This window comes from Euprymna scolopes, chromosome 1, assembly GCF_053919585.1.
Source record: "Euprymna scolopes isolate OS-2025 chromosome 1, ASM5391958v1, whole genome shotgun sequence".
NCBI classification, from domain to species: domain Eukaryota; kingdom Metazoa; phylum Mollusca; class Cephalopoda; order Sepiida; family Sepiolidae; genus Euprymna; species Euprymna scolopes.
This window is the reverse complement of record NC_136482.1, coordinates 105,785,570-105,806,573: the sequence shown is the minus strand read 5'-3', so window position 1 is coordinate 105,806,573 and position 21,004 is coordinate 105,785,570.

Genomic DNA, 21,004 nt, shown 5'->3' with positions numbered 1-21,004 from the left:
AAAATATAAAAAAACAACTTAAGTACGGAGAGTAACGAATACTTCTTTTTTTATTTTATATTTTCCTGTAAAGACAAGTTGTCATCCATTTTGAATTTTAGTCTTTTATATATATTTATTTTAAAAATCATATATAGATTTATTTTAAAATCATTCTCAGACTTTAAAACAATATAAAACCAATTAGTTCTTTTTCTGGCATTGGACACGTGGTACTATGGGGAAACAGCTAGTTAGTTTTAATGCAACTAAAACCACGATTATCTCTTTTCACTATCAACGCTCTGACCGACACCTTGGTCCAGTTGAAATGTATGGCTCTCGTTTTTGGAAGTACCATGTGTTGACAATCTTCTGGGATCCATCTTCGCTCTTGATCTGAAATGGAACGAATACATCAAATCCGTTGCCAAGAACTTCATGAAGTTCTGTGCCACATCTGGGGAGAAGCTAATTAGAGCATAATTTCCTGCCTGGACAGGGTACAAAATTGATGTCGACATCTAGTGGGCGATTTTCTCCCCTCTGCAACCTCTGTTCCATAGAAGAGACGTTGTGAGTCCTTCACTGCTCTCCGTTATTTTAATGGAAGGTTCTCGACTGAACTCAACTCTATGATGCCCTTCGATAAGACTTTCACGGCAAATACCCGACTTGCTACAGCTATTAGCAGGTTCCCTTTCTCTCTATCTGTGCGGAAATTCTATGAGCAGATTTTTTTCTTTGGAACACAATAATATGGAACTACATCTTAGCTGATGATAACACGGTAGTTTTCAAATCTAATGTGAACATCTTCTTGGAGAGCCGTCCCCTAAAATAAAATGTCAAATTTGTATTAAAGTACCCATTAACCATTATCCTTGAGTGGCTTCGAGCCTTAATTATTTGGGACTATATGAAATAAACAATTATATATCATTTTTTAAATATCACACAATGTCTAGATCGTAAAAAAATAAATTAAGAGAGAAATTACCACCCATGTCTACACGTAGTATATAACCATTCCCTTCGACGCATAGTGTTTACCTACTTAGGATTAAACACTCTGATTACTTTTGTCTTGATTGCCTGTAACTAACCTCGCTTAACCTCGAATCCATTAAGCACAATTGTAGTCTCCTATTTTTAAGAAGAGAGCTAGTTTTTCTTAGGGGGAGTGGGCTGTTATCGATTTATGTTCAGTCTCCAGTCGACCATATCAATAATAGATATGTGCTAGGGTCTTGAGCAATACAAAAACAATCACAATTGTTGAACAAATTCCACCAATCAATGAGTAAAAAAGGAATCCTCATACAGGATATCCCAATAAAATGTGCACACTCTTTAAATGTCTATAAAATCAACATTCATTATGATAAAGAAAAGTTTAATATTATGAACAAATGTAGAAACCAGCTAATCCCAAAAGTGTTCAATTTATTGGCTATTGTGGTCCAGGAGCAGCTGACAACGCTCACTGATCGATTCCAAAAGTTCCTTGTCAGTTCAGTTGGGATGCTGTCACATCCTCCTCCGATGGTTGCTTTCCACTTTGTCCTGGAAGCGTTTTTTTTTTTTGTTTTGTTTTTTTGTGGTGTGAATCTTGTGTTTAAAATGCCTCATATCATCCCTCCAAAAATCTATGCGATCAAATCCGTTCATCATGGATGGCACTCGATATTTACTCTGCGTCCTACGCATCTGTTTGGCAGGTAACCATAAAGATAGGCTGTTACGTCGTGATGGTAGTGGTGAGGTGGTCCATCATACTGGAAATGCCGTTCTTTATTCTTAAACATTTCTTGGAAATGTTAGATGGCATATTCATGTAGCAAGCTGAGATAATTTAAAGAGTGTATACATTTTATTGGGACTCTCTGTATATTAAAAACTAAGATCTACTAAAACTAAGATCTACTCAATTCACTACGCAAACTATGTCTAGAAATTCATGTGTAGCAAGTGAGTGAGTCCCATCTTTGTTGAAGTGTGTTTATGAGTTTTCTTTAAACTCTTTGATCTACCATATCTTAAACGTGTCTTGTAGAATATTATTTCATCAACAAATCGGTGTAAGATACACAGCCCAATAGTTTATTTTTTTTCTCAACAGTATTACCTAAAAAAAGGTGTAGACAGAATGCGAACACGGGACGCTGAGTCGACAATTAGTGTCGGTGCCTATTACACCTCACTTCAACACACACATACTAACATAACCAAATATTGTTTGGTTAATAATTTCCCACCTTTTTAAATGTATTTTATTTGTGTGTGTGTGTGGGGGGGGTGATTCCATTTTCGAATTGTTTTCTTAGCTATCTCGTTTTGTTTTTATAATGAATTTAGTCAAAGTGAATTCAACCATAGATTTTTCCCTCGACTTCAAAGTCAACAGAGTCTATATGACTTTTGAGATTGACTTTTTCCTGTTCATTGTCGCCTGTTGTCGTGTACAGTTACTCACGTAGACCCAACACGTTGTATAAAAGTACGTCGTAAGGAATATAGGACAAGTAATCACTCTACTCCTTTTGTAGTAAAACTTACAATTGTTTCCTCATTCTTCCGCCACGTGTGACTTCTCATGAAGGCCCTGACATCACCCATGTCGCTAATGTACCCTTCTTCTCTGACATCTGTCCCCTCGAACATCATTTTAAGCGTGCTCTCGATCACGTTTTTTCTAACTGTTCCACACGCTTTTATGCATGGTCTTTTTCTTTATGATTACGGTGACGTCATTTCACATTTTGCCTGCATTTACGTATGCGCATGCGCGCAATGTTACAGTCCGTCCTGAGTTGTTTTAAAAGATTCATTTACCGAGGTTTTGCCTTACTTCTTTGAATAGGAGTTAATTGATTTCTAGTCGTTTTACGCGTTCGTACCGTAAAATGCAAACGATCCTGACCAGACATTTTTCTTGAAGGTCAAATTGTTCTTTTTTTTTTTTTTTTTCTTGTAAAATTTTGGATCACCTATCTCACTTTCTGATCTTTCGCCACATTTTATGGCTGTGGGACAAAGAGAAATTACCTTTTCGAGTGACGGTAAATTAATTTCTCTTTGTTTTCTGATTATTAAAATACGTCAAGTTACGAAGAATTAACATTTTCGACACCTCGTTTTGCTTTTTGCTTATTTTATTTGCCTATCGATTTCTTCTAAGGAAGTATTGAAAATCTTGTTGAACGTTTGTACGAATGTGTAATTAGCAATGGAGAATGCATTATTTATAAACTAGTTATATTTTATTTAACCGTTTACATTTAAAAAAATTTTTTAAAATAGCACGGTATGAACTTTGTTGTCAACTCAACTAATAATCATAGAAGTAACACAATCGGCCCAGCGAAAGTTTAACTTCAGTAACTATTGCACTACGCACTAATATTCAGAGCACTCAACTCCTCATACCTGTTTCATTTAAATGAAATAGGTATAAGAACTTGAGTACCTTAAGTAGTAATCATCTAGCGGTTGCATAGGAAAACATGGAAGGTTTTGTCCAATAACACGCAAAAGAATGGTTGTGGCACATATGCTATGGTTACATAGCGTTCTTCATTTTAATAGGTTTGCGTTTCCGGCTTTTAGAAGCCCTTGCATGCATAGTATACAGTAAAGAAATAACTAAAATTCGACGGATCCTGATGTTTTTTTAGGCATGATTTTGAACAAAACATTTTTATCCGGTTCGCGCTGTGATAGTGTTAATGCCAAACGTGTCTTTCGCTAAGCATAATTCTAACATTGCTACTTTGCCACCACACCTATCACGATGAAGAAGAACTGAATTATAGAGTATTCTTCTGATACTGCACTTTATAGCTTCTTCGCATTTCTTTTTTTGTATTTTTTCTGTGTAATTCTTATTTATACGTTTAGCTTTGCGTCATGAATTGAAATGTTATACGGCATATCAATACGATTAGAGTTATTTCACATTGAAAAACCATACATATTGAACATATGTTAAATGCACTGGTTACATTAAATAAAGTCTTTAATATACATAGTGTGGTAAAATTCTAGGTTCATAAGAGCATTCAAGAGCCGATACCAAGGTGAACGTCTGTATCGATTAGTAATATCATCAGCCCTACTATTGCGCATTCGGCTTGTGTATTCAGAACAAAAGCCTTCTCATTAGAGATTTTTTCCTTCACGGCTGTAACCCGATTATAAATACCAGCATTCTTTAGGGGCAATCTCAAACATGCTGCCAATTTAAAATAGAACGGTCTTTATTAATTACCTCAAAGAAAAACTAAAGAATGTTGATTAATTCAAATAAGTGAACTCGAACAAAAGTTAAATAAGGAATCGTTTAACGCGTCTATTTTGAATCTCATTTATATACACAGAAACATTTGAATCTCAAACGAGATAGAATGAAAAATTAAAAAAAAACGTTGAGGCCTAAATGTAGAGGTTCAGCAAGGATAACAAATAAGAAAATTCTGTACAAACTTTAATCAATTCGATCTTGAGTTTGCAACATTTGAAATAAAAAAAAATTAGTCGAAGACATTACACCTTTTTTTAAAGCTGCCGAATATATAAGTGTGTGGGTGTGTGTGCCTGTATGTATGTTGGCAATAGTTTAAATGTTCTTAGCCTGAATGATATAATGTGATTATACGAGGAGTGTTCCTAAAGTAATGTCTTCTATTTTTATGGCGCCCGAATGAATCAGAGAGGGTGGCAAACTGTATTCTTATGGTGACTGAGCTTAAGCATTCATATTCTGTTGTAGATATTGATAGTGTGAGGTTCTAAAAATAGACACAGCTGCCAGGGACGTGTCAAAGAAGCAAAAATGCGTCGTTAAATTCCTGACAAAAGTGCACTGAGAATGCTGGTAGCTATGTAGAAAATAAATTCTGAAGCACAAAAGCTTGTTTTGATGACACTACTCTCGTCTTCATAGCTCTTCAACTTTTGAATTAACAAATGTTACATTTGGAACGACCCTTGTATGATAAAGTTCGTTCTAGGTGCTTTTCGAGAAAGATTGGCGAGGCGGGCCAAAGATTGGAGCTCAGACGAGCACTTGCCGCATTAATAACGATAAAACACAAACAGGCTCGCAACGTCCCTTCTGTGGGAAAGAGGTTGCAGGGAAGAGAAAAGAACACCCTAACTAAGTTACGAAGTAAATATATCGCCTACGGCGGCAGGATGTGACACAATTGTTGAGAAGTGGGATTTGAAGAGCACCGTAACTGCAAAATAATGCTGATGCAATCTCATCGGTATTTCTCGGTAGAAGTTTCTCAGGAAATGAACAATCTAACCCCTATTGAAAGAGACAAGGCAACGCCTGGGATGGTGAGTCTCCTAAAACTTTAGTCGATCAAAGCAACAGAGGATAATGGCATATGCACAATGGCGTAAACTCTGTTGGATTTGGTGCTGAGCGAAAACATTTTCAGTCCTGGTGCCTTAGTTATCCAACGGAACGAGATCTTACAAAAAGTGTTTTCACCGTATAACTGATCAATCAGTCTGCGTAGAAATATGAATTGCATAAAAAATAGTCAAAAAAATCTCTCTTTAACAAACTACTGTTTTCACTGCATTCTTTTAAAAGTGAAGGAGGAATAACTTCAAATGTTTCGCAGCACGGTCGAAAATATTATTCTGATGTCAGTGAAAACAAGAAAATAATACAAGAGGCAAACCGAAGAAATAAGGAGTAACACGAAACTTCTTAAAAACATTGAATTATGTGTGGTTGCCTTTTTCGGGCATCGTATTTAAATAATTATAACACAATTAATCAAAATTTCACACACACACACACACCTAACACGCCCGAGCATCGTATTATCCAGATATCGATTTTATCTAGGATTTTCTAGATTTTTTATTATATTTTCGTCTCTCCTTTATGCTTTTTTAACATTATTAACAATTAAACTATCTAATCCAACACAGCATGTGCATGACCTTCACCTATCTTAGATGGGAGATCTTTACAATCTGAAGCGACTCCGTCATTGTAATTACTCATGCGTCCATTCTAATCTGGAATGATCGCATCTGTCAATCTCACAGTTTTCTGGTTTAATGGAATATCCCCTTTTTATTACATCCAACTGCGCTCTACTTTCAGTTTCCAATTTGTAAATGTCGAGTCAATCTTTAACTACCATCACTCGCAGGTCTGCAGTCGTAGTGCCAATGAGGTTCACATCTATAGAGACAATAAAAATCTCTCGTTACCGAACGATTTGCGCACGAAATTGACGCCCAAAAATGTAATCTCTTTATATTTGAAGATTAAAAAATGTGCATTAATTATTTTACTAACATGAAGAAATTCATAATTCAACCGTTAACGAGTTTACATGCTGTAACACAAAACGACCATTCGTTAGAAAATTACATATGTAATAATTATGGCTATGACAACAGAATATGATTTTTCTTGTTTTAACTCTCGAGTTGTATCCTTGGATGCCTTATATGATTTTATATAGAGTGATATGGTTATCGGTTGATTAACTGTGTCTGTGTCGGATATATACTCGAGCCCTAACAATAATATGTCGTTCTAGACTTTGTTTTTCTGGCTACAAAAGTTAAAGATAGATGACGGATGCCAATTACTATAATATTTACAATAAAAATGGTAAGCTTACTTTAAATTTAAATAAGATACTAAAATTCAAAGGATTCTCAAATTGAAAAGTATTTCAAAGATAAAATGGTATAATAATTAAACCTTTTAGTATATAGAATATATGTATATAAACGTAAACTATTAGAAAATTATGAATGTACATTTTATCGATGAAATGAAATAGTAAAAACTGAACTGATAAAACACGTTTTCCTTACCAGATATATATAAAAATTACAGAAAATGTGAAAATATTGAGGAATATAATTTAAATCAAAATGTTTTCCATTTCCATAATTAATGTTTTTGTATTAATTTTTTTTTTTTACGTGAACTACTTTATTAGAGCTTGACATTTTCTAAATGAATTTCCAATGAATCATTATTTATTAAATTTGTAAATTAAAAAAAAAAAAACTTTTTTTCTTGTCAACCCTTATTATTTATCAAAGAAATCAGTAACATCTTCGATTATTCTCTATTAATGACACTATTTGTTGAGGTATTCGTGAGCACAGGATTCACTAATAAACAGATAAACTGATCATTTAGTATTACATAGTGCTATTGGCTAGAGATGGTTATATGGGCTCTATTTCGTTTGATCATTTTTTTTCTTAACGGAGCGGAAGCCCTTCACGAGAATCGAAATATCTTTATTTTTGTGATATTTTAACAATAGTTATCAGATGTAAATCAGGGAATATTAATCGAATTTCAGTTTATTTGGTGCATTTTAAACGGTTACCATAGCATTACCAAAAATACTTTCCAGATATATCATATTTCAATTACCAAAATCAAAACCAGTACATATTTAGCAACATTAATACTAAATGGAATTATTAGTCATCGTTTTTTTTTTAGTTTTTGGTTGGTTGGTTAGTTGTTGTTTTTTTTTTGTTTTGTTTTACGGCATATCAACCCGTTTCAAGTTATTTAATGTTGAATCCAAAGATTTAGAAGAAAAAAAAATTAATAGAATATATTTGTTTTCAAGTTGGTTTCTATTTAACTCATAGTTGGAACCCTAACAGGTAATACTACTCCGGGTCAGAGTAGACCTGGGAGCAATGGTAATTAAAGGGTGGCCTCACACTCCCCAAAGCCGGCAAGCTGGGGCTTCACCACTGGATATAGTTTAAGGTAATATCCAAGACATTAAACTTTTTAAGTGTTACATTAAATTGTTATTTTTGCACCTGGCTTGGTATTTTTTTAACTTCCAGTTTTTAACAAAACGCGCGAAACTTTCGTTTTATGGGTAAATAAACCTTTATTATCGGCTTATTTCGCATCATCGTGTTTTTATGCTTATCCGGAATTTGAAGGTAAAGTATCTGTGCTTAAGGTAAATTACTTTAATTGCTTTTTTATGCAAATGTTTTTGCGAACAAGTTGAGTTTTTCTCGAATATGCGTTTATAATAAAATAATATAGGTTTTAAAAATGTATTAATTTAATTATTTGGACTACCGTTTTTATGTAGAGTTCGCAAGGTTTAGATCAATCTAACCTCCGTCATTCTTCACTCAGAAATCCTGAATACTGGAATTTGAAAGGAAATTTTAACGAAAACCATTATTTAATTCATAAGCATTCTTTCGTTACGTAGTCATAATCGGATGGAAGTCTTATGTAACTCTGATAGTATATTGTTAACATCAGCTGTACTGCTGATTGGACCTTAGAACTGAATTAACCTAATATTTTTTTTTCAATTACACTACGTATCCTAAGCATTCCGTAGAGATTCTCGAGTCGGTCAAGGTCCACATAAAGAAGATCGAAAGTTACATACGCTGAAACGTTGTTAAAATAAAATTGAAGATTAGAACAGCAATTTAAATGATACCAATTGTCAAATCATTGTCTCATCTGTTCACCCGTACAAACACACTCGCACATAAAGATCGTTTCAGCTATTGAAAGTGACCCCAAACATATTACACGTAACATTAAGCAGAGAATTACCATTTAAATGGAATTAAAATGACACCACAATTTTATTATTAATAAGTTATTAAGGCCTTCCTCATATAACGGTCTGATTTGCTTAAATGTATCATCGTGTTAATAATAAATGTTGTCTTTCGTTCTATGAATGCACATATTATCATACAAGAAAACTCGACATCTGCTTTTAACGTCAATTATAATGCATAATACTTAAGTTGTTTACTACTTCTCTATATACTTCTTGTTTTTAACAAAATTACTTGGAAATGATTGAGAACATTTCATACAGAAAGAATTGCTTTCCATAATATATATATAATATATACATATTATAGAAAGTGTATTATATATATATATATATATATGTGTGTGTGTGTGTGTGTATATATTATAGAAAGTATCTCTCTCTCTCTCTCTATCTCTCTGTATATATATATATATATATATATATATATATATATATATATATATATCTAGCGTACTTTGGGGTAATTGCGCCAACTAGCTAAAAGTGCCATTTTGGCAACAACGCATATAAAGAGCACTTTTTTAGTTGGCGGAATTACCCCCGCATATGGCGCCATTACCCCAAAGTACGATATATATATATATATATATATAATATATAATATATATATATATATATATATATATATATATATACCACTCAGATTGTATAAAAGCAAGACTTCTTTGACACTCCTGTTGGTGGCTTTCTGATCAAATTTGGCACATCCTAATACATTGCATTTATGATAGAATGCAAAAAATATAATCTGATATGACACGTACTAAGTCGTCTCAAAACGCAACTTACAACAGTTTACTTGGATAGATCGCTTATTAAATAGTAAAAATACAATGCTCCCTTACTACCATCGATATTGAAGCTAAAATTTAGAAACGTTATTTGAATGAAGACAAAGCAATGCAAATGAACTTACACAAAAACGTTTTCGTTCTTAGAACATCCAATCTGCGAAAAACACGAGACTGCTTCCGAACTAGAAAGAACATAGTCGTTCGCAGGGCTAAATAGAATCCTCTCGAGCCGTTCTTTTAGTGAATCAAGTAATCCTCTACTCATTTCGTTCACTGTGTTTGCAATCCCTTTGTAACATCGATCATCATCCAACCAACAACATTAAGCAATGATCTATTAGTAAAAGGCATATATGTTAAGCAACGTTCGAATCTGACATTCATATATAACTCGAAAACAAAAAACTAGCATCGTGTCAACCATTATTAGCCCTCGTTTAATATCAATCATACTGTAATGGTCTCTAAAACATAAGGAACAATGTAGTAAATACCATGATAGAGGGGAATTAAATATTGCAATAAAAAGATTAGCCATACAAAATAATTAATTGTAATTAAAGATATTTAAAGAAAACAAAAAGTAAAAGTTCATATAGATTAAGTTTTTATATATTCGGAAACGATCTTAGTGAAAGAAATTTTTTGTGTGCAAGGATAAACTCAGTGGCCATGTTTGTTTTGACTTGTGTCGTGCGATTTTTTGTGTAACAGTGTGCCTAAATGAGATAGGCATGTAGATGTCCTATATATATATATATATATATATATATATTATACAATTTTTACCCAAAACAAGGCACAGTGCCACTTTGAAGTAGGGGGCTACTATCGGGGACATAAGTTGCAGGGGTATTATGAGGGGATATGAATAACGAGATGTCTGTTCACATTCACATTGGTCTGGGGAAGAAACGCTTGGAGTAGAAGGCTTTATCACACCTAGGTATCTCTACTCTGAATGGTGGGATTTAGCTGCTTGTTGGGTGTGTCGGGAGTATTTACGTCGAGGGGATACCAGTGCTTGTAGTTCGTCAGAGCATTCACCATTTAAGTACTTGTAGAACAGGCAGAGGGATGCAACATTTCGTCGATGGGACAGAGGCTGAAGCTTAGATGACAGTTCAGGACCTATCATATCGTCGACTCTCTTTTGAACCCTACCAAGTAGTGAGAGACAAGTAGCAGATGCACCAGCCTAAATGTGACAACAGTACTCGATACATGTTGTCCTTATAGAGATACAGAATACTTTCAGGCGTAAGTAGCTTTCTAGCACGGTAGAGAAAGTTCTGCCATTAACAGAGTTGATATGAAGTGTGTATAAAATTTCAGATAACAGTGGCTACATGCTGTCGTTGTGTTTATTGCATGTGTATCGATACCTCTGTTAAGAACCTTTATACCCCATGAGACCTAAGCAGTATTGTGTCGTCTGCTCATACAAAAAGAAATAAAGGAACACGTAATGTTTATATAAGGCAAAATATTTGGAAGTGAATATCTCTTGCGCTATGATTGATTGAAAAGACTAGAGTTTTACTTCAATCGAGAGTCAATACGTAATAGTAATAATCGCTGCTGCTGCTGGTAATTCTATCAAGTATATAACCTCACCATAATTGACGAAAATGTACTTGCTGATCAAATAATTGTCTACCTGAAAAAAAAATTATAATTCTGATTGAAGGAACGCAAAATAGAATTAGATATCCCTCTAAATTGCACCTAAATAAAAGAAAACCAAACTAAAAATAATGCTATGTTTTCCAATCGTGATAACTAAAAAAAAGAAACTAAAAAAAAAAAACACTGTAGAAGCTTAAAATAAGAAATAATAACCATGATCCGAAAAGGTCTTCTATTACTAGTTCACAAAACGTTTTTTCGTACGAAATAACCTACAGGACTTGATGTGTCGAAAACCACAAGATAAAATAACAAAATACAGTCAAATACCCTTTGAGAATACGAGACCAGTGCGACGATAGAATAACACAAATAAAGTATCTCCATCTTTTATAGCCGGTGGTGGGTATTTAGCGTATTTATAAACATACCGAAATTGCGTTTCTGTTATGTATGATTGTTTAGACTTTGAATACCTCGAGGACAAGGGGAGATAAAAGATGGGTGATAGAGAATGGTACTAGACACAAGGGGTCGCCTCTGTTTCGAATTCACATTATGGACGATTCGCGTGTTTTCTATATCATTATTTGTCACAACTCAATTCACAGGAGATATAAAGGATTTGAATTCGCACACCTGCTATCTTACCGATCAACAGAAACGCTTCGACAATATTCAAAGGTTTGCGAGGTTAACACGCTTTTTTGAATTACGTTTGAATACGTATTCGTTTTTCTTTTTTTTTAAATAGCTCTTCATACCCGGATAAACAATGCCGTTTAATCAAGTTAGATATTTTTTATCCACATAATTCTGATATGCTTATATATGTGTTTATAAAGGAGTCACTCTTTAACTAATAAGCTGATCATTTTGAATCTTGGAACACATTTGATATGTTTAAGGTGAGTAATGTGGGTTATATTTAGTTTAATTTAGCTTTGTCTAGAGGAGTAAAAAGAAGGGAGGGTAAGGTATCTGGTAAAAATTTAAAAACCGTAAACGTTCGTGATTATTTTAGCAAATATGCATTATAATCCAGTTATAAATTACATAGAAAATGGGAGCATGAAAAGTAATATGATTAATAGTAAGCTTAGAAAAGTAAAAGGACTAGTTGTTAAAAGTAGAAAAGAAAACGATAAGATAGTCTAGTAAAAAATATAATAAATTTATAACTTTAGAATTTTTTTATGTGATTTAACATCATATATAAATTTTTAATGCTGCAATATTTTGTAGTTATAAATTTTAAGTTATAAATATTTAACAACTAGTCCTTTTACTATTTAACGTTTAATCTTAACTATATTACTTTTTATGCTCACATTTTTCTATGTAATCTATGATTTTTCTAGGTTTTGACTTGAAATAATATTTATTTTTGTGTCCAATACCATACGCATTGTCAACAATCTATAAAAAAATTATTCCCAACTTCTTAAATTAACTAAATAAAAAAAATCAAATAAAAGACGTAATTAAATACACAGAATGAAGGAACAAGAGAGTGGGAAGAGAGAGAAAGAAAGACTTAATGGACGACGTCGTAAGCGAAATATTATCATTCACTTTATAACAAATAACATCACTTTTGTTAACTATCTCTATATAATCCAAATAAGACATACTCGCTGTGATTTATGGAGATGTCGATGAAGAAAAAGTTGCTATGGTAACCAACAGCTTATCAGAAGAAACCATCTCTCTTATTAATTCTGAGGATTTTTGAACACCAGTAATTTTATCATAACTTTTGTTTTAATGAACAAAAATTGCAATTTTTTATTTCAAAATATAGCTGAGAGAGTTGATGTATAAACTATTAAAATTGTTTGGTCAAAAAATGAATGAGCGGTGAAGCTCTTTACTGAGTACCACTTAAACGTATATTCAAACACTACTGTGTATGAAGTATATTCTTGAAGAGTGAGCTTTTTTGAAGCATTTTAAATGGGTTTTACGTAGCATAATAGTGGTACAATCTCAAATTTTAAATTTTAAATATTTCAGATTTGTAGGGACTTTAATCCATATTCATTAGACACCAATATCCAAGATTTCTTTAATGTATTTTCTCAAGATTTCTTTAACTTAAACCCTAAAGTTTAGATATTTTCTAAAATCATGTAATAGATCTTGATCAAAGTTGGAATAATGCTTTTGGGCATAAAGTTTATTGTCATTATATCTTAATTTGAATTTTTATAATGGAACGGAAAAGTGCTGATAACTGTTGTGTTCGTTGAATTACTTTTACTCTTCCTAGAACGGGTTTTCTATTTATGTAATCACAAAATGTGTTTACAAATCTCGAATTAAAGACTCTTTTTTAGAATAGTGTGGAAGACTTCCTCGATCCCCACGGATTTAACAAATCTCTATGATATATAACATAACCCTGTACAGACTTGTTACAGCTAGCTATTTTGATTTGCCGGTTTTTTTTTTTCAAAATTATGACGGCAGAATAATATGGCATGAAATAGTCAAATGACGTAAAACTGCAGACAAAATGACTAGCTTGTTCAGTTGAATAACCTAAGCACGAAGACAAATTCTTTTTGTTTACACAAGGCCGATTATGAGAATAGCTTCTAAGACATTTGTTCCCTAAAGATATCAACTATCATAATGTTCAACAAATATCTTTGACAAAAGTCTGTAACATTAGATTAGTCATCTAATTATATTTATCATGTTGTTTGGACTATTTCAATACTTTTTTATTTGTAGATGCCACATCCAGTATCTGATCATTATTTCTTTTGTTCGATATATGAAAATGTATTATCTATATATTTAGCTGGAATCAGGCCAGCACTTTTAGTTATTTTTTAACTTTGTTTTTTAGGTAAACAACCGTTATAGACAGAAGAATAGTTTAAGCCCTAAATATTATTCATAGCAAAATTCTATATGGCTACGAGAGTCAATATAACGCTAAGGTATCCCAGCTATAGAGAATTGTAACATTTAGTGTAATGTCAGGCTGGGTCTACTATGCATAATACTAAAACCTGGACAAGATTTGAGCATGAAAAAGTTTCAAATTCCGAAGTTGAACATTTTCGACTAACGAGTCAAGTCTGCATGATAAAACAGTGAATTTTGTATTTTTATGTTTTCATTGTTATTCTTTCACGTAAAATGTTTGTCGGTTTTGTTCAATCATCCCTTGTACTATAGCTATGGTTACCCATACACCTTCCTTTAGTCACCTCTACAGGGTGGGCCAAAAATGTGCAGAAATTTTGATATCCATCCCAGGTTATACGATATGCATTTGCTATTAACACCTGCACAAGATGAGAGGGTGATGTCCTGATTTTTTTGGCTCTATCCTGCATTCAACCCAATTCACATATAGGCATATACTCAGGTACTGTATACATTTCTAAAACATGAATTCAGCCAATGCAGAAAATTGTCCTTTATGTGAATGAGCTTTGAACAGTGAAGATACCGTAGTTGTTTCAGGAAAATGAGCTGAAGGCATCAACGGTACAAGCAACGAAAAAGGTGTGAAATGCCAGGTTGAAACAACAATTCGTGTTCTCTAAACGTATTGTGTAAAGCACACGAATAAAAAGAACGTTGCTAATGCCTCTACAAAGGCGCGTCTGTTCGACCAGTGAAAAGAAGCGCTCATGTTTATCGGGAATCATATGGCATTGCTTATTTTTGTGGAACTATTATTACAAAAAAAGACCAAAAAACGAAAATGTTACGAAAAGATTTTCTAAGTGAAGAACGATGTATTTGTTCAAAATATATTGACTCATTGCAAAACCAGAGCGAATGAGTTGGCTGTTCAAGCCGGATCGAATATTTTTGTGGTGATCTTCTCTCAGCAGACTGTATTTACCAGCAGTCATGTAGCATCAACTTCCGTACAATATGGAATATTTCAAGACAATTCCTGTCAGCTGAATTGACCAAACGATGAAAAAAGTGGAAGACTAAATGACAGCGATCATGATTTGAGAATATCTGTTTCTAAAGGTAAACGATGAAGAACAGCTAACGATATCGGACTTTTCACTAAATTAGGATAATAATGGCGTCGTAGTAAATTCATGGAATTAATATCGCAAAGAAAAGTTGTTAATCGATATGCCAACCATATATTTGTGACTGAAGATCGTAGTGATGTAAAAAACTTTGTGACTTTTAGGGAAAAACCTTTTACATTATTCGTGAATACTATAATTTACCTCGGTAGGACGATGGGAAAGCACAGAAACTAGCAATTCTCTAATTCGAAACTTGTCAAAACTGATATCGAGATATTAACTGATATCAAGGACATTTAAACTCAGCAAACCATGAATAAATTTAGCACCTGCTAAGTATAGTTATGGCACTTGTTTTAGGTGATCAAATATGATTTTGCATTTTAGTGTTGTCTGAGATTATCTTCCAATATTCGCGATCCCTTGCTATCCGAATTATCTGAAGTTGGCTCGTCTATATCTCCATAAGATGTATGCCTTGAAAGACGCCAATCCTGAAGTACATTAGATGTTCTACTCTGGAATTCATGTAATCCGACGAAACAGCCAATATTTGGCTAGCCTTGGCTCCGATCTTTTGATCGAGAAAACACTAATGCGCTTACTCAAAATCCAATGCTGGTTGAAGTAAGGAACTGAAATGTCCAAGAACGGATAACAGTTGAATTCATGTCATCTCTATATACCCTCGCGATGTAAGACCTTACCAAAAACGTTACGTTGCAATTAAATAATATCAGGAGTTGTCTGCCTCTCACTTGAAAATAGATGAGATAAATCCTGTAAAAGTTGCGAAAAAAATAAACAGTGATACTGCGTTTTCAATCATTATGAAATATCATCACAGGAATTAATGCTGACGAAAACGTCGATGTGCAGGACTTCTTCGAAATCAGAAGTGACATTGTGTACGAAATCAACTGACAATCGGTGTTCTTCTACTTTCAACAATGGTCTTTGATGATTATGAGGTTGTAACAGATATAAACGATTGTGCGCATGAAAAGCGAAGTCAGAGGTTGAATGTAAACGAGGTGAACATTACTGAGACGACAATATTTTCTGAGTAGAAAACAACTCCTTATTGAATGGGGTAAACAAACAGGAACGGATCTACAATACAGAAAGGATGTGATGTTATTCACGCAGTACGAGATGCTGACGATGAGCCTGCAAAAGCAGACATACTGATGGCTTCTTTTAGATCGGTAAACCTTATGGAAAAAGATACATATCTTCTTGTTCTTTTGCTGTTTCACACAGATGCTTCCAAATGTAATGCACCCTATTTTCGCTCTGATGAGGTGAAACTCTACCTCCATAATATCAAGTTCTTCAAACAGGTGCTTGGCAAAGCAGTTTACAATAGCATTGTTTTTGCACAATTTTACAGGATGTGATTCGGTGTTCAGCGTGTTCGGGATTTGAAAGAAGCCCGGGTTCAAACGAATCATAAAAAGAGAAAAGACAATGAAAGACGGTTTAAAGGTATTCTCTCGGATAAAGCAAATGCGGAATGGTGTGAAAGCCAATGATGCTAAGGCAATTATAGCACTGTTCAATGGAGATCAGAAGGACTCACTGGTGTCGATTAGATACTTGTTATGTCGATTTGCTCAAAGGCAAAGATGTTCGGCTCGGGCGAACGATTCCCTGCCTGTAGATTCAATCCTCTGTAGACTTACTACCACGTTTTGGAGAGGGTTGGATATAGTAATTAATTTGAACTATCTGAATGGGGGTGGAAGGTAGAAAGTTTTGGAAATGATGACAAACAAAAGTGTTGCTCCAGATAAACGTATTCAGATGTTTCACTAAAACTGTTTGGAAAGAAGTAATACGCTAAGCTGGCCATGCAGAAGCATTTACTAGAATGTACCGGTGCATGTAGACATTGCCAAGATGAAAAATTCTCCAGCGATAAATGATAAGGAAGTGTGAACCACTTTGAAAACATGATTTATATGGATCGATGTGCGATAGAGATAACAACAGATATTGTATAAAGCGGGATTCAACATCAGTGGCAGTCATTTGCTGTTAAAAGTTGACTCTGGAAACAAGTGTAAAAATGTAAGATTTATTAGTTTATCATGAGATCTGACAGAATTGGTATTTTAAAACGTAATGGAAAATGCCTTGTACGTCGAAAGAATCAATTGTGAAATTTAAAAGCTTTCCATACTCGAATCGTGTCCAACTTCTAGTAGGATACATTCAACATAAAACCATTTAAAAACAATATGTTGCAATTTTGTGTCAATCGGTGCATGAACACGTTTAAGTGGCTTTTGTGATTCAGTGACAAAAGTGTAAAGAAACAATAACCATCCGCGTTAACCTAAGATTTTGGGATATTCCAGTTTAAAATGTGATGTAGATCTATGCGAAAGTCTATCCAAAGAAAAGTAAAGAAATGTCTTTCGAATTTCTCTTCATGCACTATTCCCATGAAGAGGGAGATGGTTTTATATATACCGCGGCGTTATACCGCGAATGAAACCAATAAAATGTATTGTTTTTTTATTGCCATTAATTTCCCTTTTAAAATATGAACAAGCGATTTAGTTTGTACAATGGCAACTTGGGTTTAATTAATTGTATACAAAGAATCATTAAAACATTTTCAGCTTCGATAATAAATTAAAAAAAAATTAATTGCTGAGAACAAACTTTGTCAAGAAAAGTAAATAACCATAACGAAACTTAATTTATTAGAAGCTTAAAATCAGATTCTACAACTCAGAACAGAGCGATATATTTGTCATCCGATTATCGCATTATATATGTGAGAAAAATACCTGCTCAATCGACTAAACTAAATTATGAACCCAAGTACGCTTTTCACCTTCATATGTGGTTTGAGAGTCGATTTTCCAAAAGACTTTTCTAAAAAACTACCATATATTATCACCTCTTTCTCTTTCTATCGCTTACCACTTTCTCTCTCGCGCTCATCTCCCTCCTTCTTTCGCCCATCTCCCTTTCTCTCTCGCTCACCTCTAACCTTTCTCTCCCTTACTTCTCTCTCTCTCGCTCACCTCTCTCTTTCTCTCTCTCTCTCTTTCTCCCAGGCGCGCTCAGCTCTCTCTCTCTCTTTCTCTCTCTTTTTCTCTCTTTCTCTCTCTCTTTCTCTCTCTCTTTCTCTCTCTCTCTCTCACGTGCGCTCAGCTCTCTCTTTATCTTTCTTACGCTCAGCTCTGCGCTCTCACCTTTATATCTCGCTTACCTCTCTCTCTTTCTCTATCCCGCTTACCTATCTTTCTCGATCACCTCTCTCATTCGCTTACCTCTCGTTCATCTCTTTCTCGACGCTCGCTTGTCTCGTTCTTTCACTCAATCTCTTTCGCTCATTTCTCTCTTTCTCTCTCTCTCTCTCTCTCTCGTTCACCTATCTTTTTTGTTCACTTTTCTCTCCCCCAACTCTTCTCTCACTCCTATCTCGCTTACCTCTCTCTCTCGCTGTTTTTCCTCCCGCTAACTCTCTCGCTTACTCCTCTTTCTTTCTCGTTCACACTTGTCGCCATTTTTCTTTCACTTCAAACCCGCACTTTCGTTTACTCGACTCGCTCTCTCTCTGAGCAGTCTCTCCCACCTCTCTCATTGTCGCACGCATGCACATCCTAGCTCTCTCTATTTTCTTCATTCCTGTCCTTCCTTCTCGCTCCACCTCTCTTGTGCTCTCTATCGTTCTATTGCTCATTATCAGGCTCGTATCCTCTCTTTTCTTTCTTACTCTATTTGTTGTCGCTTTCTCGTCTTTTCTCCTTTCAGTCATTTTTTTTATATTTTTGCTATCACTTTTTGGCTACCTTTCTCTCTTTTTAGATATTGCGATGAAACTACACCCAGTGTTGTTTACAGATATGTTCATCACCAATTACTATTTAACATAACCGCGTTGAATAAATATATAAAAACATCTTGGATTATGAAGATTTTTACCAGAATTGATTGGTTTTGAAAATAAATAATTTAAAAGGGTCGATATGCCGTGTTTTATTTTATGGCCAAATGTTTACGTCTCAAAATTAGGCATCAAGATTAATAGCATTTTTAAATGAGGTTCAACTCACTTGTCTAATCTGTCTAATTTAGTGAGTTTTATAACATAATTAGTCGATTTGAATTGGGAGTCATTTTTATTACAAAATTCATAACATTGCTTGATGTATTGCCTGACCTTATTACACGCGGTCTATAATGCGAACACCAACGTCATAGTAACTAATAGTATTGAAAATATAATTAAAGTCTCTGGCGCGTTTTTTTGTGTAAAATGTGACCAACACACAAGTGACTAGTACAAATGGTTTAAAAAGAGATGGTCTTGATATAAACTCATAGGGAGGAAAAAACATACAAAAAAAAAATCACAGCCTACTTTCGAACCAGCAGTTTCTGAGTGGCGTTGTGAATATTTCGCCCGTAGTTTTTCTTTTTCTGTATAAATTGATTTCTTAGAAATGATTTGGAGATGTAGAGGCGAAGTTGGGTGGAAAATAAACCAAAGAAAAGAATATCGCTAACAGGATACTAGTCACTTATATGATGTGTTTCTGCTATATAGTAACGTAGACACACACCGCATATTCTTAACTATTATCTAGTTGGTGGAATGTTTTTTTCCTTTCTTCCTAAAAATCGCTTAAATAACAACTTTCGACTAAAAACAATATTAATACTTCATCCCGTTTCTTTTAACAGATGCTAACGTTTTTCTTGAATACATATTGAATTCTTCCTTCGGGCTACACATAGATGATTGTAAATAGATATACTAACCAGAAAGCCCTGTATCTCTCTCTCTCTCTCTGTATATATAGATATATGTTCTTTCCTTACACTATATATATATATATATATATATATATATATATATATATATATATATATATATAAAGCTGAACGGCTCTATGTGTGTGTCTCGTCACGAATAGACTCCTCTATGGTTGACTATCATAGAAAACTGATCACATGTAATGGTAGAAGATGTATCGAGACACAGGAATGGGTGTGTTTCATCTGGCATAATGATGATTCATTAAAATTTTGGGGTCTGCATACGCACGTGGTCCAAAAAGTATGGAAATAAAAAAAATTATTTTTTTTTTAAAAACGTTTACAAGTGTTTTGATATAGATGTACATAATAATACTTTGATAAGTATGTTTTACCTTTAATTCGGATGGTATAATAAAATTGTGGGGTCTACGTTCGCGCCTGGCCTCCATAAAATGGAAATAGGCACAAACTTTTATAAAGACTTTTCATATCTATCTGCGTAAGTATACTTTGATAATTAAGTTTCAGTTTGAAGAAATGTGATATAATAAAATTACGGGGTGTTCGTTCGCGTCTAACCTCCATAGAATGGAAATATGTCACAAAGTTTAACAAGGTTTTTTATATAGATCCACAGAATATTGTGATAAGTGTTTCAGTGTGAACAGGTATGGTATAATAAATTATGGGGTGTATCTATTTTATTTTTACTTTCATCATATATTTATTTGGTTTTGATACCCCCAAGTTCGAAGTCATCTCTTTACAACCCTTCCTTTTCATAACCTATCATACTTTCATAAATCAGAGTCCATTTTCTGTAAGCTGTTTTTGAACCCAGTCAACGAGGGGTACTTTTGCTAGTATATATATATATATATATATATATATATATATAGAGAGAGAGAGAGAGAGAGAGAGAGAGTTCGCTCGTTTCTTAAAGAGGCCTTATAACACTAGTATAAAAAAATTAATATATATATATGTATATAGGCATACATTTTTTTTAATAATAGTGTTATAAGGCCTCTTTAGGGAACGACCAAACTTATATATATATATATATATATATATATATGTATGTCTATGTATATATATGTATATATATGTATACATATATATATATATATATATATATATATATATATATATATATATACATATATAT